Source organism: Martes martes, assembly GCF_963455335.1.
Source record: "Martes martes genome assembly, chromosome: 17".
NCBI classification, from domain to species: Eukaryota; Metazoa; Chordata; class Mammalia; order Carnivora; family Mustelidae; genus Martes; species Martes martes.
The window spans coordinates 45952984-45975100 of NC_137905.1; the positions used below are offsets into that span (position 1 = coordinate 45952984).

Here is a 22117-nt window from a genome sequence, read left to right on the forward strand (position 1 = left end):
GAGCTCCCTGGCCTCCTCCAGCCTCCCTGAGCCGAGGCAGTCCTGCCACCCCCCTGCCTTCACTGCGCACTGGGCAGGAGGGAGGGAGCAGTAGCTCCACCCCGTGTCACTCCCGGGCCCCCACACTGAGGTAACCTGGGATGAATCAGACAGCCCTGGGCACCTGAGGGAGTGCTCAAAGCCACCAGCATCTGCCTACCACCCCCGACCCAGACACAAACACACACACACACTCGCACACGCACACATGCACACACTGCACACTCTTTCTCTGCCCCCTCCCCTCCTTTCAGCCTAGCACCCTTAGCAAACCAAGTATCCCCCACCCCCTGGGTCAAGCCACCCTACGTCACTCCCTCAGCCTCAGTCCCCTCTTTGCCCCACCAGATGACTGAGGAAAGACAAGTCTCCGACGGTCAGGATCTCGAACAAGACAGCAACCTACTGTGTATGCACTTGTCTGGGGCTTAGGAGCCAGTCCCGGGGGCTCAACCAAGGCCCTGGTCCTTCCCCAGGACCTCCACTTCCGTCCTCAGGGACCAGCAGCCGACAGACTGACAGACGCCGAGGCCGCTGCTTCGTCTCAGGTTCCCAGGGTGGAAGGGAGAAGGGCGGGAGGCAGCCGCCCGCTGGGCCCCTACCTGGAGCCACAGGCCTGGAAAGGGGCCATGGAGCCCAAGGCGCCTTTTGCCTTTCCCGGGCTGGGGTTATTTGCGGACAGCAGGTCAGGAGCTACAGCGGCCCCCAGAGAAGTGGCAGCTGGCTCTAGGGACACCGTGGGCATCAGCTTTCGCTCATGCCCCAGGGGAGCGGGCGGCCGGACGCACTCCTGCCTGGCATGTGACAGTGGCAGGCTGCCCAGGCCTGGGCAGGGAAAGGAGGTAAGTGGGAGGAAGCGAAAGGAAAGACAAGACGGACAGTGACAGGGAAGTAAACAGCGGGGGTGAGAAATCACGTTCTGGACTCCGAGCCGCCAAGGCAGGGCCAGGAGCAGCAGAGGGGCCCCCGTGCACAGTAGGCAGGACCGGCCCCGAGGGGCTCACGCTCCGCGGACAGAACACCCAGGACGCAGAGCCTGAAGATCCCAGCAGCCTGCACTTCCACCTCCAATGTGACCAGTCCCGGCACCTGCCCCGCCTCTCGCCCCGCCTCCTGCCCCACCTCCCGCCCTCCCAGTGGCCTGGCTCACTGGCTCCCATCCAGGTCCAGTGCTGTCCTCTCCCTCCAGGGCCTCCCTCACCCCCTCCCTAAACTTCCCGCTCCCTTATCCTCCCTTCGATCTGTCCCCATTCACCAGCCAGACCCCTCAAATCTGACCTTGTTCTTCCCCCACTCAAAACCCTTCCGTGGCTTCCCGCTGGCCTCGGGAAAGAGCCGAGCTCCCTCGCTTGGGATTCAAGGCCTTTCAGGACCTGGCCTCTGCTGACCTTCACTCCAGCTGCCTCCTGCCCCTGCTCAGGCCAGCAGTCCCCACTGTCCATCCACCCGCTTCCTGACATCTCTCCCAACTGCCCTGGCCTTCTCCCTGGGCTCTGAGTCTCTGCTTTCAACCCTTAGACACCATCTAAATCTGGCCCTGGCCTTCCAGGTTAAAGACTCTTCTGGGGTTCCGCAGTGTGCTCACAGAACAAAGTCATTTCCAGCACGAGCCCAGTGTCACCTAGAAAGCTCTCTATGAGCATGACAATGACTATAGCTGGTACTCCGTCAGTCTCCAGCTCCTCCTCCCTACACCCCCCTCTCTACCAGGCTTCTGTCTCTCTGGCCCATCCCTCTGGCCTCCATCCCCTATACCTTCTGTGGGTTCTCCCTCCTCCTCTTGAGGTCTCAGCTGAAACAAAGCCTCTTCCAGGAAGCCTTCCTGACCTCAGAGCCTAGATGCTCTCTGTGCACCTCCTCAGCCAATTCCACCGACACCTACTCAGTGCTCATCTAGTGGATGAGCGCAGCATCTGGGCATCTGCCGAGTGCATAATGAATGAACTGCGTCTCCCCAGCCCAGGGCCAGACAAAGCCAGGGAAACATTTCCAGAGTCTATTCATGCCACCAATCTCCTCTGAGCATATCCTAAGCTCCAGACAAGCAGAGGGGTCCCAGAGATGAATCATCAGGAAGACACAGCCCCTGCCTTCGTGAAGCTCAGGCCTGGCTAGAGGTGGTGGGAAGTTCAGAGGTCTTCCCCTGACCCAGGGGCTGGCACCGTGCTCTCCCCAGTACCAGCGCGATTCGGAAGTTCCAAAGAAGCCAGATGGAGAACCCGAGTCCCAAGGAAGGGTGGATGTGGAAAGACAGGACCGGGGGCCTGGCGTCCAATCTCGGGCTCCCCTCCCATCCCCAGCCCGATGACTTCACCTCCGTGATTCTGCGTGTCTTGGGATAGTTGGTAGCTCAGCCTACTGCCTGGCCTGGCCCCCAGGGAACAGCCAAACACGTGGGTGAGCGCTCAAACACACAGCTGCCATGGTCAGAGAGAAGCAAAGGCAGCCAGGTGTGGCCAAGAGTGGTCAGGGTCACAGAGTCGGAGAGCTGTTGCCAGCCGGGTGGCCCTGAGCAAGTGGGGGGCCCCCGTGGAGTCCCTCCTGAACAATCACAACCGCCCCACCGGAAGGGCAGTGACCATGCCCAGGGGAGGGCAGAAGCTCAGAGAGTGGAAGCCATTTACCTTGGGTCTCCCTGCTGAGGAAGGCGGGAGCCCTGGCCACTGCTCGGCACCCGGGGCCACTTTCTACATTCTCATTTCGGCATCTAGAGAGCCAGCAGCAGCCTGAGCGAGGGCAGCGGAGGAACTGGAAGACCCCCTGTGCCCCTCCCAGACCCCACCCAGTCCTCCCACTGAGGAGTCTCTGACGTGGCCCTGGAGTGATGAAACACCAGGCACTGAAGCCAAGAGGATGGCCTGCTCCCCAGGGAGCTGCCGGCAGAGGCCGCCCAGGCAGGAGGGCAGAGAATGGCCTCTGGAAGCCAGTGTCAGCACGCAGGGGCCTGCCCCGGCCACCGGCCCACAGGCAGCAAACCCCATAGCAGGGAGGGCCTACATGGCCCCATCCCCACTCGCCGCTTCCTTGAGTGTCGGGGCCCAAGTCAGACAAGGGCCTAGGCCAGAGCTGCAGCCTGTAGGCTCAAGGTGAGCTCCCTGGGAGGCAAGGCGAAAAGGACAAGGCCACTTCACAAGACAGGACAGCCACACTACTAAAGAATGTAGAAATGCAAAGTAAAATCATGTACCAGGATGACTGAAATTTTAAAAACTGACAATGCCATGTGTTGACAAAGACACAAATGATTACTGGTGGAAGTGTAAAATGGTTCACCCACTAAGGAAAACTGCTTGGCAGTAAAAATTAAAACTCAGTACACGCCCACACTCCAGGACCAGCAATTCCACAACCCAACCCAACAGAAAGGAGTGTTTGTGTAGCAAGGGACCTACACTAGAATGTTCACAGCAGCAATACTCACAGTAACCCCTGAATTGGAAGTAGACCAAGTGTCTACCCACAGGAGAGTGGATAAACAAATGGAGGTAAGTTCATACAGCAGAATGTTCCTCCACTCACTACCAACACATACAACAGGGACAAAGCCTAAGAAGGTTACCATGAAATCAATGAAATAAGCCAGACACACATCAGTCATGGGTCCATTCACAGTAAGTCTGGAACAGGCACCACCAACACACTACGTGTTTGGGGCGCCTTTCTCACTTATAAAACTATGCTGAATGTCAAGGAAACAAATCCGTGAACGTCAGGAGAGTGGCTATCAGGACCACCGGAGGGGGAACTTCCGGGAGCTGACCGTGTTCTGTTGTGGCTACGCCGGGCTCTGCTCATTAGCTCTTTGTTATACTGCACCACACAAAACGGGCTTAACATATCTTTCTGTATCCTACGACCAAAAAAGTACCTATAAAGAAAGAACCTAGGTTTGAGAGTCCAAAAAATGCGGGGAGCCAAAGTCAGGCGTCCTGGCTTCCAGGGTTCGTCCTCCCCAAAGCTGGTGTGCCTGTATTTCCCCCTCAAGAAGGCTAGGTTAGGGAGCCTGGGTGGCTCAGTCGTTAAGCGTCTGCCTTTGGCTCAGGTCATGGTCTCAGGATCCTGGGATTGAGCCCCGCATCAGGCTCTCTGCTCAACAGGGAGACTGCTTCTCCCTTTTCCTCTGCCTCTACCTGTCACTTCCCTGCTCACTTGCCTTCTCTCTAATAAATAAAAAAATCTTAAAAAAGAAGAAGAAAAAGAAGAAGGCTGGGTCACCAATGAGGAAGGAGGAGGTCTGGAGGATCTGACTTTCACCCCCACGTTTTCTGGCTTCCAGGCTGTGCAGCCACAGGCAGGTGACACCCCGCCCTGTGTGACTGCAGAGCTTCCCTCCATATAACAACCCTGCTGGAGAAGAGCCATGAGAAGGGTCACGGCCCCACGGTGTGGGGAGTGGGCTAGAGGGAGGGGAGGGGACATCTAGCTCTGCACAGAAGACAGTTGAACAGAGATGAAGATCACTGCTCTCGGTGGTCACTGAGCAGGGACGGGGGAAGGCAACAGGACAGGGGTCCCCAAGGAGACTCTGAGCACTCTGGCAAGCTTTTACTGGCCCCAAGAGCTGCCGAGTACACGGGTGTCACTGACCTACTGCACCATAAGGTCTCAAACGCCCTACAATAGTTTATTTTAGGGGCGCCTGGGTGGCTCAGTGGGTTAAAGCCTCTGCCTTCGGCTCAGGTCTTGATCCCAGAGTTCTGGGATCGAGCCCCACATCAGGCTCTCTGCTCAGCGGGGAGCCTGCTTCCTCCTCTATCTCTGCCTGCCTCCCGGCCTACTTGTGATCTCTATCAAATAAATATATAAAATCTTTTTAAAAAAGTAGTTTATTTTAAAACTTTTTAAGACATTTGTATTCCCATCTATCTGACTCACGGGTGTTACTTATTGCTCAATGGTTTCCAAACTGTAACTCCTTGAGAAGCTTCAACTCAAAGAGGCAGAGTCAGATCTGTGAGAAGCAACTCACAGGGCGAGGCAGGGCCGCCAGTTGGGGAAGGCCCTTGTGGCAGCCCTGGGCAGGGTCCTTCCAAACCTGTTTCCTCATCTGTAAAATTAGGGTTGTGTGGTTCCTGCTGCTTGGGGAGGGGGAGGGAGGGCTGTGAAGCCTCACTGAGCTCTAGCACTTCTGTCCTCACCCCTCCTATAGTGTGGGACCCTGGGACCATCCCAGTTGGAGCCCATCCCTCCTGTGCTCAAACCCTCCAGTGACCCCATCTTACCCCAAGTAAAAGCCAGAGTCCTTACAGGAACCTTAGGATCCTATGAGGCCTGCATGGTTCCCCCTTTACTTCTCCAAATACACTCCATTTCAGCAGGGCCTAGGCCTGTGGCTCCTCCAACACACCAGGACATCCCTACCTCAGGGTCCTTGCACCTGCTGCCCCCTTGGTCAGAATCTGAGGGGCCCTACCCCCTTTCCTCAGCCTCTACTCACGTGCCTTTCTTCGAAAAGCCTTCCTAAGCAGAAAAAAGGGAGCACCCATCCTACCTCCCCTCACCCTTTATTTTTCTCCATACCTCTCCTTATCCTTTATTTTTCTTCGTAAGCATTTCTCATGGCTGATGTGACTACTTACTCATTAACCAGTTTATTGTCGACCTCTCCCCACTATGATGTCAGCATGGTAAGAGCAGGGCTTCTGGCCTGTCTTGGACCCTCCTGGGTCCTCTGAGCCTTGCAAGGCGCTGGGTAAACAGTGGACACTTAAAAAGTTGTTTGTGGAATGAATGTGCACAGAGTGAAGCCCTGTGCCCAGAACAGACTAAAGTAAGTTAGATTCCTTTCCTTGCCACTTGTCAAGTCCTTTTTTCCTCTGCCCCCCACCCCCACCTGGTTTTCTACGCCAGACCGCACAGATAGCGTAAGGGAGGCAGGAGGGGAGGCCGAGGCTCCTGGAACTGGAGACAGCAGGGTGCGGCTCTTCCCGGGGCTACAACCCCTCAGGGGCTTCCACCACCTGCCCTCTAATCTGCACTTTCGCTACAGCTCCCTGAGGAAGACTTGCTCAGGAGATGAATGCAAAGACAACAGGAACCTGTCCTTCAACAGGCAGCACCTGCTTGCGGGAATCCAGGAGGAAAGACGCGTACAGCGCGGGCGGCGCGAGCAGAGGGAAGCCGCTGTCTTGCCGGCCATCCTCCGCTCTGTGAACTGGTCCCTCGCTCTGTGAGCGCACTTTAGCAATACTGGGAAAGTGGCAAACCCCGTTGGAATTTCTCCTGCAAGAAAATGATCGAGGTGGTGCAACAAGTTCTAGGGTGGGGTTTCTCCACCTCAGCAGGAGTGTTACCTGGAAACGGGTAACTCGCGGTGCAGAAGGTGCTGTGCGCACAGGGGGCCGTTTATCAGCATCTCTGGTCTCTACCCGCACACCCTTCCCTGAGCTGTGACGATCAAAAAAGTCCTAACAGGGGCGCCTGGGGGGGCTCGGTGGATTCAGCGTCTGACTCTTAATCTCGGCTCAGGTCATGATCTCAGGGTCATGGGATCAAGCCGGCTTGGGGCTCCTGGGGCTTTGCACTCAGGGCAGAGGTGGCTTCTCCCTCTGCCTCCCTCCCGCCCCTCCCCCTGCTCTAAGAGAAAAAAAAAAAAAAAAGAGTCCTCACAGGCTACCAAATGTCCCCTGCGGGCAGAGCCACCCCCTGGCCGCGAACCACTGTGCCAAGGGTGCACTTGCTGAAATCGTGAAAGACTGGAAGCAGCCAAAACGCCTGCCCCAGGGCTCTGGCATGAATGTGACAGCACTAAAAAGAGGGAGCAGATACCCATGTGCCGGTGTCTCATTCACTGAAGGCCAGGCACCCCCTACCCGGCACTTTTACAATCTCTTTTTAGTGAAGAAACTAAGTCATGAAGTGTGACGACCGGTGCCAGTCCTCAGACCGGGAAGCGCGGAGCTGGCGGGGCTGGCGGCCACGTGGCCCGAGTCTGGCACACCGGAAGCCGGGTCTCTGCTCCCCAGCTTTGTGAGCTCCAAGTGTCCCCCTCTGAGCGCGGGCTCGGGTCCCACGTGGCAGGGCAACGTGGCTGGGACAGAGGCAGCGTCTGCAGGCAGGTCGGTCCACGCGCTCACGGCTGCATAGGACGTGGCCCCCGGCCGCCTTCCCACCACACAAACGGGCCCGCAGCACAGGGCCTCCATTCTGGTGCTTTCTCACCCGCCACGATCCGGAGCCGGCAGCGCTGGTCACAGCCCCAGGGTAAACGTGAGCCGCAGCAACCTCTTCAGGAAAGCAGCCATGGGACGATGGCTCTGGCGGGGAAGGGTGTCAGGCCGGGGGCCACGCGGAGGTGCGTGTGTAAACGTCACCTGCGTGGAGGGAACTGTGCCCTAAAAGGCAGAATCACAGGTGCAGGGGTCAAGGCTGCCTCGGGAACCAGATGCGCTTTCCTCTCGGGGCTCTGCCACCTCCTGGGCACATTGCGTTCCCTTCTTCCCCTTCCTTCGCTGCCCACACACCGGAGACAGGAGCGGTGGGCACTCGGGGCGGTGAGGACTGAAGGAGCCACTCCACACCCAGCCCCTTGAACTCTGCCCGCGGCACAGCTGCTCGGCACCGTCAGGTGTTACTGCCACTGCTGGGGGGCGGCGGGGGGACCCTCGCCTCCCATGTCGCACGTTTCTATAACATGTGAATTTTTACCTATTCCACCTCCTCGGTGGGAAGGCAGCGTTAAAGATACTTTTTTTCTCTTCAACGGCGCACAGTCCCCTCAGCTGCCCCATCTGTCTACTTGGAGCAGGTAGGACTGGGAGCAGGCTGAAGACGTAGGCGGCCTGCAAAAGATACTGGGACGAGAATAAGCACAGAGCAGATTTCCTTCTCTTCCTTGCCACCCCCGCCCCACACCTGCCCCCTCAGCCCGTCACCCAGGGCCTTAGAGCACCCCACAGAAATCACGTCAGATATCTGAACCAGCCTGGCCACGGGCTCCAAACACATCGGGTCACCAGGCTGCATCCGGGCAGAGACCCTCCAAACACAGCTCTGACCCTGTCCCTCCCCTGCTCGGGGATCACATCCCAGGCCTTCATGGAGACAAGGGCCACCTGAAATGACCCCTGCCTACCCTCCTGCCTCATTGATCAGTAGCACCATCCCCACACGCACTTCTCTGGTCCCTCGAACAGTCTGCGTGTGTGCTGTCTCTGTCTCTCTCACACACACACACACACCCAGGACCTTTGCACATACTAGTCCCCCAAGCCGGCACACTGCTCACCCACCTTCACCTGCTAAATCCTCACTTCCTCAGAGAAGCCTGCCCTGACTGCTCTTTGCCCCACAAAGAGTCACAGATCCTCGGAGCTCAGCTTCCTGCCCCTTCACAGCACTGACCTCTAATGTGCTCAGTCACTTGGACAATTATCTGGGTAATGGTACCTCCCCCACTGGATGGGGAGCTCCACAAGGCAGGGATGGGAGTGTCCTGGTCCCCGCTGTGTTCCCACCACAGGGCCATGCCCAGAGCTTTCATGAACCTAGGCAGGGGTAGCACCCCCAATCATAGCTTTTGAGATCAGAGTTGGGTCAAGTAAAGGCAAAACAAAAAATCCTACATTCATTCCTTCCACCGCTATGGCACCCATGCTGTGTCAGCATTGCTCTAGTCACCAGGGAGGCAGCGGTGACCAAAACAGAACTCCCTGCCCTAGGGGAGTTTATGGGGGGAAGGGAGAGGGTGGACAGGCCTCAAGGTAAAGCTAAACGAAGAGGCAAATTACATGCTGTAACAGAAGCTGACAAACGTTATGGAGAAAAGCAGCGCACGGAGGACTAGGTATGTGGGAAGGGGCGAGGGTTTCTGGTTTCATCCAGGGTGATCAGAGGAAGACTCACTGAGATGGTGAATGGTGAGCAGAAATTCTCACTGAGAGATGAAGCAGCCACTGGGGCCAGGGGAGAGGGGAGAGCGCCCCAGGCCCAAGAGTGGCACCAAGGCCAGGTGTGGCCTGCGTGAGGCCCAGTCAGGAGGGTGGAGGGGAACGAAGCACGTGAGACTACCGGGGAAGCCTGGGAGGCCGCCATAAGGGCTGTGGCTACTTCTCAGGGACAGACGGGGAGCGCTCTGGCTTGGGGCACAGTGGGATGTGGGGTTCCTGGCCCCAGTGAGGCAGAGGCTGTATCATAGCCGCTTTCTGTAGTTGTCCCCTGAAGAAGCTCTACGCACTGGCCTGACTCTCTCACCTCCTGACTCACTGGGGGACCACGAGGACCCACCTTTTATCGATGGGGAAACTGAGGACAGGAAGCAGGCAGTGAGCACCCAATGCTGGGCAGCCGGGACGCGGCAGAGGAAAGCGGATCCTGAGCCCCTTTCACCTCCTTCTGCCCTCACTCCCAAGAGACCGAGTCCCCTCTTGCACCCGGGGCCAGCCCTCTCTTACCACCCCTGAAGCCCTGCCGACCCAGACTGCCCCTGCGGGCATAAACGCACGCGTGCGCACAAGCGCAAAGAGGGCCACCCCCTCCCCCGGTCTGGCTGAGGCCTTCCTCCCTCACAGGCGTTTCTCCACATCACCATCTGGCTGCCTCCTTGGCCAGAAGTTTGGAGGCAGGATCTGGCGGCGTGAGTCCCCATCTTACCCCTGGGGCACCTAGGAGCAAGCAGGGAGACTCCTGCCCACGGCTAAGGTTTGCTGAGGGCTCCCGATGAGCCAGGTCTGGACTCATGGGGACCCTCACGGCAGTCCTGGGAGGTGGATGCTATCACCATCGCCATCCTGACCCAAGGCGGAGAAATCACAGGCCCAAGATCACACTGCCGTGAGTGCAGGAGATGGCTGCGCTGGCCAACAGAACTTTCTGTAATAACAGAAACGTAGCTCCAGGGGCTAGTGCAAGTAAAAGGCTAAATTTTTACTTGTATTTCAGTGTAATTCACTAAAACTCAAACAGCCCTGCAGGGCTAGTGGCTAGCAAACTGCAAGTGCAGCTCCACAGAAGCTCTCGGACGAAGCCCCAGGAGGCCGAAGGCAGAAGGGCTGGGGGGAGGCAAGCGCGGGGGGGGGGGGGGGGGCTGCTCCCAGGCGCAAGGGGCTGGATCCTCCCAGCCGGCCACGGAGGAGCTCCCGTGTGAGACCATCAGTCCCAACCCCTGACCCATTCGGCCCAGGGAGCCGAAACAGGGGCTCAGAGCCCAAACCCACATCCAGAGTGCTGGTCAGTCCAGTCCTGGCCGCTACCTTCCAGGATTCACGGGTTGCTTCCCTGAACCTCAGTGTCCTCCTCCTCTATAAAACGCAACCTTCAGGACAACCTGAGCATGTTTTTAGAGTATTTCAAAAGATGTTTTGTTTTTTGGGGGGGTTTTGGGTTTTTGTTTTTTGTCTTTGGCAATCCAGGGTCATCATGGGGATCCAGTGAGACATGCTTCAAGCACAGCTGGGGATGAGGCCAGCACTTTGGAAAACAGGCAGCAATTACACAAAGGCAAACTCCAAAGTCAAGGGCCAGCCTGAGCCCGAGTTAGTCAGAGCTATGGAAGTGGCAGCTATGTTCATCCTGTCACTCGCTGGTTAAAAGGAATCATCCAGATGATTCATGACATGCCCATATTCACTTGTTGAAAATATCATCTAAATGAAAACACACAGCTAAAAACAGTAGACAAGTCGCAGACACTACCCAAAAACACATGCTCACACTCCCCACCCCCTCACCCCCCTCCAGGTCTTGGGACACCAGTTTGAGAGGCACAGACTTGCCAGCCAGACCTGGGCCCTGCCGCCCTCCCGTGAGCTGACCCCGCTCCCCCAGCTGCAGTGGCATGTACTCAGGGTCACCACACTGAGATGGACCCCATCTTAGGGCCTTTACCTATGCTGCACCCCTGCCTGGTCTGCTCCTTTGGGCTTTCATGTTAAGGCCTAAATGCCTCACCTCAGGAGCCTTCCCCAAGTTCCCCTCCTGCCAAGGCCAGCCAGATCTCTCAGCCTTCCTCTGTGCTTGGACAAATGCTACTTTTCTGCCTCCTCCAGTAAACTGGGTGCTGCTCCCTGACTGCCAAAACCATCCACAGCACAAAGTAGGTCCTCAATAAATCACCTGGTAAAAGAATGGAATACACAAATGACCAAAAATAGCCAAGGGCAGGCTCCAGTGGCCGTTCAGGAATCAGACCCCAAGGCAGGGGATAGGAGAGTTACCTCCCAACTCTCACCCCTGCCCCCTGGCCTCTAGGGAAGGAAGGGGCTGGCCAAGGCCAGGGCTCCACAGGCATTGGGGAGGCCGCTGCACCCCATATCCCAAGCAAGGATCGAATGTAGCTTAATCCAGTCATTTCCAGAACAACTGAGGCCTACTTCATGCCCACTCTGCTTAGAAGAAGAGAAAGCAAAAAAGATCATTAGGACAACAGTAGTGAAGGGCACCTGGCCAGCTCAGTAGTTCATTAGGTGGTGTGTGAGACTCTTGATCTCGGGTTGTAGGTTCATGCCCCATGTTGGGTGTAGAGATTACTTAAAATAAAATCTTTAAAACAGCAATGGCAGTAATGACCTCAGAAACAGCAGCCATGGCACTGATCAGAGGCAGAAGAGCCAGTCTCAAAAAGGCAGACTGAACCCCAGACAGAGTGGGCTTCAAATTTCCTGTCTGTCACCAACACCGTGATTTTGGGCAAATCCAGTAACCTGCCCGGGCCTTTGCTCGCTCACCCAAGAAATGGAAGGAAGAGTTGCGCTGAGCTCCCAGGTCATGGTGAGGACTGGTGAGAGCGGGCACGTCAGGCCCCGGGGCAGGCCTGGCACGGAAACACTGCCCCACTAGCTCTCAGTAACCACAGCGTCCTACATAGCCTTCTGTGCCTCGGTTTCCTAACCATCAATGGCGGTGCTCCTTACCCTACCTCACAGGCTGCTCAGACCCGTGCCTGGCTGAGCGGGGGGCTTGGTGACAGGTATGATTAATTCCTGCCGGGAGCCCTCCCCTGCAGGAGCCTCGGCTGGTCGGCCTGCCACCTCCTCCCCAAGGCTCCAAACACAGAGCAGCTCCAACAACCAAGAAGCCCAGGCTGGCTGCGTCCAGAGCCCCTTGTCTGCTCACAGATGCCCAACCTGACCCAGGCTCACCATGCCCAGCAACAGCAGCAGCCCAGATCCACCGAGCACCTTCCCAGGAGGCCCCATGTCAGGCATTTTCTAACACACGCGATCCCTGAATCCTCCCGACAGCCCCACTTGGCAGCGTTGTTCCCATGTCAGCCCCGCAAAACGCACCTCAAGGACATGAAATAAGGCCCCCAGCGTTCCACAGCAACCAAGGGAGAAGCTGGGAGCAGCCCCGACCACTATGCAATGACCCACCCGATGATGAAGGCCTTGAAATCAGGCCGGGAGGGGTGAGGGAGGGGGGCAAGGGAGTGGCAGCTGCCCCCCTCTTCCATTCGCAAAGGGCCCACAAGGTGGCAAACCAAGGCAGGCTTGGATTTCTGGCCTCACCCTTAGAAACAACATCTGCGGACGAGCTTCCTGGGCAGAACGGCAGGGCTCAAGGAACTTCCTGCACGGACCTCCACATGTAGTCTCCCTTTAGCCAACCCCTGCTTACCATCCCCTGCTTTACGCACCCAGTACAGCCAGGCCCCACTGCGGGTGTTGAGCTGGCAGTGGGTCCTGCCCCCAAGGGGACCAGGCCCGAGCTCCCATCCCCCCACCCCCACCCCTCCCACCCCTGCTCCCTCGTTCCCTCCCCTCCTGGTCCTGCTCCCAGGGCTGTCTCCCCTAGCTGGGCCTCTTGCTGCTTGGCTGGCTGTCCAGAAGAGCCTGCCATGGAACCACCCCACCGTGCAGCCTGGAGGCCTGGTGGTGGAGAGCCTTCTACTGAGATCTCTTGGGCAGTCGAAGAGAGGCCCAGGGAGGGGTGTCCCTGGGTCCTCCAGAGGCCGGGAGAACAACTTCAAAAAACACTCCTTTCCATCCCCCCATCCCAAAGGATTTCCGGAGACCCCAGAGGTTTGCTCCTGAGGGTCTCTCGACTCCTTCCAGGAAGACAGCCCAGAGCAAGCCTGGGAAAATCAACAGCCCGGCCTCTGCTTAGTGCACTAAGCCTTCAGTACGAGGCTCCCTCACCCACGATGACCTGGTCTCAGAAGACTCTGGAGACATGCTGCCCAAATTCAGAGCCCAACCCCAGCACTGTGGGGTTGGGGACCCAGCACTGGTTACTGAGGCTCTCCAGGCCTCTGCGAGCTGGGAATCAGAGCCGCGTCTGCCTCAATCTAAGGGATCTTCACTCAAGTCCTCCCATGGCTCCTTTGCGGCACTCCCATCCCTATCTATGTGTCACCTCCTCCAGGAGACCCTCCTTGATCACCCCACAGTAATAATATTCCCACACTCTCTTTCCTCTTTTGCTTTTCTAACATTGATCACAAACTGATATCCTCTTCTAAATTTGCTTGCTAAAAAGTAAATAAATAAATAAATAAATAAATAAATTTGCTTGCTGGGCACCTGTCTCCCCGAGAAGGTAGGCCCGTAAGGCCTGGTCTTAAAGTTCTAGAGCAGCAACCAGGAATGTGGCAGGTCCTCAGGCACACAGCTGCGTGGAAGGTCAAGTCAGCCAAGTACAGCTTTTATCAGGTCTTACCGCTGTTCTGCACTGTTATTTGATATTAGCCCTGCTGTCTGGGTTGGGGAGGGGTGGGCACAAATCACCTCACTGAGCCTCCCCCCATCTGTCCCTAAACGGAACAGGCCTGGGCCCTGGGGAATGCGGTGTGAAAACCACAGAGGAGGGAGGCGACCATCACGCCTTTGCCACCGTTTCTAAGGCAGTGATTCTACTCAAGGGGGAAGTGGGAGGCATGTGAAACTCCCTGACCCACTCGAAAATCTACCCGCCCCCCCCACCCCACCCCAAGCAGAGGCCTGAGAACCTCTTCTGGTGAAAGGCACCTTCTGAAGCTTGAAATCTGACGGAGCTATCCCTCAGAGAAGTCTGCAAGGCTCTGACCTCGTCTGCCCTCTGCTCCAGCCTCCCCTCACTCACCCTGCCCCGCCACACAGGCCTCCGTGCTACAGGCCCCTGGACCTCACCAAGTTTTCAACTCTGGCCCTGTGGTTCCCCCACCACGCCCCCCCCCCAAGGCTGGTGCTTTTCCTCACTCACCTGGTCCACCAATTGGGGATCAGTAGAGAGGCCTTCCTGACAGCCCGACGACAGAAGCTCCCAGTCACACCTGATTGTAACTGACTGCTTGGCACCTCCCTTGAACCTGTCCCTCATTTATTCGCCAGATTGACTGTCTCCCTCAGTGCCAGGGAAGGAGCACCTCCGTCCATGGCAGTGCCACATCCCCAGTACCCGAAGCGACGAAAGGCACACAGCAGGTGCTCAGTGAAGGCTGGTGGATCAGGGAAACCCTCTGGCTCTGCGATGCCTTCGAGACCAAAGGCACACTTCTCCCCCTGCCCCCCCGCTCCAACCCTGGCCCAGGTGGCTCTGCACAGCTGGGCCCCCGATTCCCACCAGCACTTCTGCTCCTCACCCGGCTTGCGCCCACCCTTCTGCCTCGCAGCCTTCAAAGGGCTGTTCTCACCTGGGTCAAGGCCCTTCCTGCCACTCCCGGGGGCTGTGGTGGAGATTCGGTAAAAGCACATAGAGCACGGGGGGTTAGCATAGCCTGACATCTGAAAAAGAGCTAGAATTGTGACCTCAGAAGAGCTCTGGGCAGCAACTGTGTGGGAGGATGAGGAGGCCTGGGTGCTGCACTTGCTACCCTTTATTTGATTATATGTCCCACCCCTGCCCCAAGCCTCCAAAACCTCAGTTTCCTCATCTGGAAAATGGGGATGCTAATTTCAGCCGGGCCCTCCTCCTGGTGGTAGCTGCCAAGGCTCTGCAGCCTGGGCAGAGCCTCCAAAATAAGACGAATTACTATCGCTAAGCTGTCCTGAGGGTTCACCGTGTGTCAGGCACTGTCCTGAAAAAGTGAGAGCGGGAAATGTTTACTGGACGCTGTGCCAGGGAGACTTTCCACAGATTAACCCATTTCACCTTCAGGACAACGTATCACGGGGGAATGACCATCCCTCGACACAATGGAAGCTCAGAGAAGTGAGGAATCTGCTCAAGGGCGTCCAGCCAGGAGTGCTAGGGCTGGATTTGAACCCACTGCTCTGAATCACGTTGGTGGAGCTCTTTACAGAGCTCAGAAACCAGGACACAGGATTCCCGGATTCTGGCTGGGCCAGCTGGGGAGCTGGACACCAAGACAGTGAGGAGTGAGGAGTGAGGAGAGAGGAGTGAAGAGAGAGGAGCGAGGGGAGAGGGCGTGGGCAAGGATGGACGGGCTCAGGATTGCTGACTGGGCCTGTGCACGGCACCAGCCACCAGCCCAGGAGCTTCTGGGGGATGAACTTGTTTCATTCTCACAACAGTCTGACGTGGGTGTCATTCAGAGCCCACTGCACAAGAGGGGAACACTGAGGTCCAAGGTCACACAGCCAGCACACGAAAGCTCCAGAAACTGCACGCAGGCCCAGCACACTGTGCTTGGGCCGGGGCCTCTAGCATGGCTCCCCTGAATATGTCACCCCCTGTGCGGCCCCCCTGCTGTTTTCTCCTGGCTCCCAACACTCTGCACTGGGTTAAAAGACATCCCCTAGCTCAAACACTGAGGGACCAAGTTTCACCAGCAAGCCCAGAACTACTAGACTGGCTGCGGGCAGAGGTGCTCACAGCAGCCCTGGGCGCGGATGGTGAGAGGAAGGAAATGCCCAAGGGTGCAGCTGGCAGCGTCCAGGGCAGGGCCTCTGAGGTACCCAAGACCCACTCTAGCTGGGGACCTGGAGAACAAAGAGCGCACAACACTAGAGGCAAGCCGACCTGGGTTCAAAACCCAGCCTGCCCCCGAGGGTTGGAGGCACCTAGGGCAAACCAATTCCTCCCCTGAGCCCTGAGGTCTCATTCTGCAAAAAGGAGAGAACTACCACATCCACTGCTGGAGGCAACTAACCCACAGTTTTAGTTGTTGACGAGAGGCTCACTGAGACCAAACCTGGCCGGGTGGGGGTTCACATCTTGGTTCTATTACGTCTGGCTGTGACACATCAAGCCAAGCCTTTCACTTCACAGCAGGTGTCTCAGTCTCCTCATCTGTAATATGGGCACCACACTCCTACCTAGCTCACAGGAGTCTATAAAATGGGCATAACCATACCTATCCTGTAGGTTCGTTTTGAGACTTAAAAGAGCTTATGTGTGTAAAAGGGTTGCCCCACGCCTGACATACTGTGGATGGCCAAAACCACCAGCTGTTCACTAACTCTGGAAATGACTTGCCTCTCTGTGCTTCAGTTTCCCCTTCTAACACGGAGACCGTGCAACAGTACCTATGGCTCTAGGATGTATTCAGCAAGTTAATCCATTCTGAATAGTGTGTCGTACCCAGAAAGCACTCAATAAATGTCAGCCATCGATCTCACAATCATGGTTTTCATTGCTGCTGTTAACCCATCAGGCAAACCCTCTAAAAGCTGGCAGAAGGAGACCAGAGAAACAAATCCGTAGTGGAGAAAAATTCTAGAGCCCCACAGTCTAGAAAAGACTCAAGGACCTCAAGGACTGTTCTCGAGGAACCACAACCTGAGAAGACAGTCAGCTTGAGAGCCAAGGATGTGGACCAGCCTTTGACCACATCACCAGCCCACATCGGCTGGGGCAATCAGGGACTGCAGCCAGCCTTCTGGGAACTCCAGACCTGGGGCAAAGGCTACCCGGCAAGCCAAGGTCACGAGCTGGCCTAGGCAGCAAGGGCAGTCGCTCCAAGCACCCACCCAGTGATCACACTGAGAAACTAGATCTGTGGGAGATCTGGCTACCCTAAGTCCTTCAGAGAAACCTTCCTCCCTGGTTCCGGCTGGGCCAGGGCACCCCCACCCAAGTCCCCTGCGCCTCCGCAGAGAGAACAGCTGGGAAAACAGCACTCAGCCTCATTGTCGCCTAACGGTGAGACCAACTGTTATCGCCTGGTGGGGAGCGTAAACACGATAGGAGGCTGGACAGCTAACCAGGGAGACACAAACAGCCTCATGACTAGAATGGAGACTGCCATGATCGTACTGGTGCCTGGCTCCTCGAAATCCACCGCCCAGCAAGGTCTGGCCAGGGCTAAACTCCCCAATGCTTCTCTGAGAGGCGAAGAGAGGACACGGCTGAAAGGCAGACCATGGAAGACCAACATGATTACTCTAGCCCAGGCCTCTTGCTGAGCCCAGGCAGCCCCCAAATGAGAGGAAGGGGGTCTTCAGAATTCCAAGGATCAAGACGTCCCCAGCCACCCTGCCTTGACAGAGAGGTGTCCCCGTAAACACTCCTTCCTCCCAAGTCTTAACAAGCAGATCCAGGGGCCGCAGCTCCTCAGATCCGAGCTCAATACCTCCTCCCCTCCCAAATATGGAGCTGAAAGCTCAGAAAACTTAAGACAGAGGCTTCTAAAATATCTCCTGCCCACAGAAACAAAGAATTTGCCGCAGAAGAGTCTCACACATCTTAAAGAAAGGTTTAATAATATGAAAATGTTGTAGCACAGACAGCAATCCCAGCGACCATCCAGTTCCCCCAAAGTCATTGAGAAGTTCAATAGTGATCCTCCCTCCTACGGCTTCGAGTAAACCCCCAAGCCCCACCCACCAAACTCGGGAGGCAAAGCCCTTCCTCAACACTCCGCATTACAGCCCTCCCAAAATACTCCCCTGAACACCGACTGTGGCCTGCCCCCCTCACCCCCGCGCATCCCTCAAAGATTATAAACATCACAACCCTCCCCCCTCGATACTGCGCTCCTCCACGCTCTCAGGATGCCCCCCCCGCACCTCAGTGGTATGACCCACACGGCGCTACTCGGGCCGCACTTGGTACAGCTCCCTCCCCAGCAGCCCCCCACCTCCCTAAACACGCTGATAGAACAGCTCCCACAGCCCCGACTAGGTACTGCCCCCTACATTTGGTGAGGCGCGTCCCCCCCCCCCAACCCCGATGGCTTAGCTCTCGCACACCGGGCGGGCGCACCCTTCCCATCCCGCTGGCTCAGCCCCCAGTTCCTCAGTGGTTCGGTCCCCGCACTTCGGTGTGCCCCCCCCCGGCGCCGCCTCAGTGGTACGGCCAGCCGCCCCCGCCCCCGGCCCCTCAGGGGTAGTCCGACCGCCCCCGCGCAGCCGCCCCCACTCTATCCCGGAAGGGGGGGCTCGAGGACGGCGGTCCCCGCCCGGCGGGCACTGGTGGTACGGCCCAGCGCCGCACGGCGGGGGGTCCGGACGCAACCATCGCGGGGGGAGGCGCTCGGGGACACGCGCTGGCGCACTCACCTGTCACCGGCGGCCGCCCAGCCTCTCCGGCGGGGCCCTACTCCCGCCCATCGCCACGCTGCGCTTGGTCCCGCTCCTTGTGTTTCCTGGCGGCAGCAACTGCAGCGGCAGCGGCAACGCCTTCTCCGAGCCAGGCCCAACGGCTCGCGCGGCGCGGCCCCCCCGCCCCCTCCCCCCAGCCCCCGCTTACCGCCCCCTCCCACCCTCTGGCCGGAAATACCGCCTTCTCCCGCCACAAACAGGAACTGACGTAAAAGAGCAAGAGATGAACTCGGAGAGCGTTAGGGCGCAGGCGCAAGGCCGGGCAAGAGGCTGACTTAGAGCGGGACGCCTGCGTACTTTAGGCAAGTTTGGGTCGAGGGGAGCTAGAGAGGTACCACGCGCAAGCGCCGGATGTAAAGAAGAGACAGGATTGCGCAGGCGCAGCAGGACTCTGACGCCCGCTTTCCTTAAAGGCTCGCCGCAGCGATACTTCCCGGCAGCCCCCGGTCCTTATTTACATACGCTTTGATCTCGCTGTGGTGATCTCGCCTTTCCTCTCGGTTCCAAGGCTCTTAAAGAGCCCTGGAGCGGGGGTTAGGTGAGTTTTCACTGTGTCTCGCCATGCTGAGCACAGCCTCTGGAGTCTCACAAAGCCAGCTTTGCATTTTCTCGCTGGTGATAGTAAACAGAAGACTTGACCGTTTTCTGTGCCTGTGTATCCAAATCTGCAAAATGGAAACAGAGCTGCGTCACTGGGCTATTGGACTTTTTTAATGTAAATAGAGCAGTTTATATCAATTAGACACTCTGTGACTCCAAAATATTAATCGTACTGCTCATCATATATGTGCAATAGGGGTATAACTTTATTTAATGGGGTAACTTGGGCCTTAAAAGGCCTTAAGATCGCCTTGTAAGAAAAGAGCTCTGAAGAGATTCTGGTCCACTGGTCAGCTAGTGTCCTAGGCAGTGTGAGACCTCTGTCTCCCAGGTCCTTCGCTCTCAGAAGTTGGGTAGGGCTTGCTGCCTTCTGAATTTGGGTTCCAGTGAGCTTGGCAGGTATATATTGGTCAGTGCAGACTTCTGGAAGCCCTAGCTGGGAGTTGAAGAATCCTAGGTCCACCTAAGTCTGTGAGAGTGACGCAGGCAATCCAGCTCAGAAGCGGGCCTTAGTTTCCTCCATTAGTTTCCTAATGCTGGAACAAGACCTTAGCTAATGGGTTTCCAGCTTGGAACTTGCTTCCTGTATTCCTTACTCATGGGGCTTCCCCCAACACAGGGTTGATAACCAACCAACGCCTCCCCCACCACAGGCCTGATCATTTTAATGTCTTACTGTCTGGTGACAGGTCTGTCTCCACTGTGCAGAGAGTCCCACGAGGAAAAAGACCAGAACTGCCTCAGTCAGCACGGTGTAGCTAACACTGCCCAGCAAAATTCTTGGCACAGAGTATGCTCTTGGGGAATATTTGTTTCAGCAATTAGTCCTTTCTGCTGTAACCTAGACTCAAGCTCACTGTGGTCTATCTTCTTTCCTCCCTTCTGTACTGAACAGTTCATAGCCCATTCCCCTATTTCTGAGTCTTCCCAAGCGAACTGGAATCCCTGTCCCTCCCGGGATGGATTATAACACATAAAGACATCTCACTGAAATCTCCCTTGTGCTTGTGTATAAATTCTGTGGGGCATAGTAGTCAAGAATAATGGCTTTGAACCTAAGACCTAGTACACACGTAGGTATACTTACCTATATACATATATACCTGTGTGAAAGTGTCATCAAATACTATTTAACTGGTATGTATCATGCACTGAGATTTTTTTTTTTTCCCAGTGCTCCTCGAGGCCCTGCTAAACCGATTTTCTGAACCACTAAAGGGTCACGCCTTGCAGTTTAAAACGCATTAGTCTGGTGGTGAACAACACTCATAGGCCCGGCTTCTAATCGTGCCTTTCCTGTGTCCTTGTCAAAATAACTTCACTTCTCTCATTGCAAAACAGTATCAGTAGCATTGACTTAGCAATTTTTACAGGCCAGATTCTGTTCTTGACACAGTCCCACCAAGGCTATCCTGTTGCCATCAATACCATCTTGGAGGTCAGGTGTTCGAGGTCCCAGGACACATTAGGGGTAAGGCAGGATTTGAACCCAAGCCGTCTGTTACAAGAGTCTGTGCTTTGAATTCATATCACGCTGGAAAATGGAAAGTCATAGCCCTGTTTCGGCCCCAGCAGACCACTTAATTATCATTTTGGGGGCCTCAGTGTCTCAATTTCCAAAACAAAAGTAATTTAGGAGAAAACTCCCTAAAACCTCAAATTGTTGTATACCCTCTAATCTATTCTGTGAACGCCCTGCTTATAACTGTAAAGATGGGCTGCACATGCACTTCTGCAGAGATGGGCCAGTAGCTTCTCATTGGAAGGTTGCCCAAAGGCCTCTTGATTCAGAAAGAATGATCAAGAATCCTTTCCTGACAGGCGGAGAGGGCATCTCCTCAAAAATCCCCTTCTGTTGCCTCCAAGCAGAAATCTGGCCCTAGAGTATATTTCTACCCTTTTCGGAGATTGGGCTCCCAGTGGTGATTGGACAAGCTGCATGGACCAACCATAAAGAACCTCTTAGGGGCGCCTGGGTGGCTCAGTCAGTGAAGCTGCTGCCTTTAGTTCAGGTCATGAACCCCAGGGTCCTGAGATGGAGCCTGCTCAGGAGGGAGCCTACCTCTCCCTCTGCCACTCCCCCTGCTTGTGCTCTCTCTCTGTCCAGTGAACGAATAAAATCTTAAAAAAAAAAAAGAAAGAAAGAAAGAAAGAAAAAGAACCTCTTAGTAGCTGCAAACAGGGAGCTTCCGCTCCATCCCCACAAGGTGGGGGTGGGGGTGGTGTCTGTGGCAGTGGTGGAGCTGGCCATGGGAAGGAAATCTCTCTGCCACGCAGGCCCAGTCAGGAGGTACAAGTGGAAGAACTCCGACTTACCCTCTTCTTCATCCTAAGCAGAGCATTTTCCGGGGGACCAAGTCCATAGCATTAATCAGATTCTCACAGAAGTCTGGAACTTAAAATAATGATAATAATAAGTTTTTATTTAAGAGAGTTTCCCATGTTCTACAGAAATGTTGAAATATCTTTGACTCCCCAGCCAGAAGTTACTAAGCCCCACCCTGGATGCTGTTTGGGAAGATCCTTTTAGAGTCATTTTAAGTTTTTGGCATAAGTACAGATAAGCCTCAGGGATTCTGTAAATGTTCCTTCCAGTTTCTTTTTATACAATATGTTTCTGTTCCAAAAATTGTAAATGGAAGACACCATGCATCGTGCACATTCAACGTTTTAACACATCTGAGATTCCCAAATGTGTAAGTGGTCACGGGAGGCTAACGCACTTGTAGGCAGACCTTGGAATGAAACCTTTTCTGCTCTTGATAAGATCAAACACTTTTTCCATCTGCTCTGAATACATAGATGGCTTCCTATCACATGCGGAATAAAAGCTAAAGGCCTCATCATAGCCTTCAGGGCCCCACGGGGAGCTGCCCCTGCTTATCTTTCTAACTTCATCTCAAGCTCCTCTTGCCCTTGACCTCCACATTCTGGACACATTAACCTCTGCCCCTCCCCAAAATACAAGCTTCTTTCCACCTTGGGGCTGTTTCCCTTGCTGTTTGTTCCTTTTCCCTGGACTATTTACCTCCCTGATCCTGATCTTTGCATGACTGGCTCTTTCTTGTCTTTCAGAACTGAGTCCAAATCTCACCTCATTAGGGGCACCTGGGTGGCTC

At 55.8% G+C, this 22117-nt stretch overlaps 1 protein-coding gene across 1 annotated transcript in view; it reads right to left on the reverse strand.

Moving 5' to 3' along the window:
- Positions 1 to 18533, reverse strand: part of AKT2 (AKT serine/threonine kinase 2) — a 49830-nt gene extending 31297 nt beyond the window's left edge. The window contains exon 1 of the mRNA XM_080828953.1: positions 18357 to 18533. The gene's annotated coding sequence lies outside the window, so the exon portion shown is untranslated. The remainder of the gene's footprint in view (positions 1 to 18356) is intronic.
- Positions 18534 to 22117: the final 3584 nt, after the last annotated feature.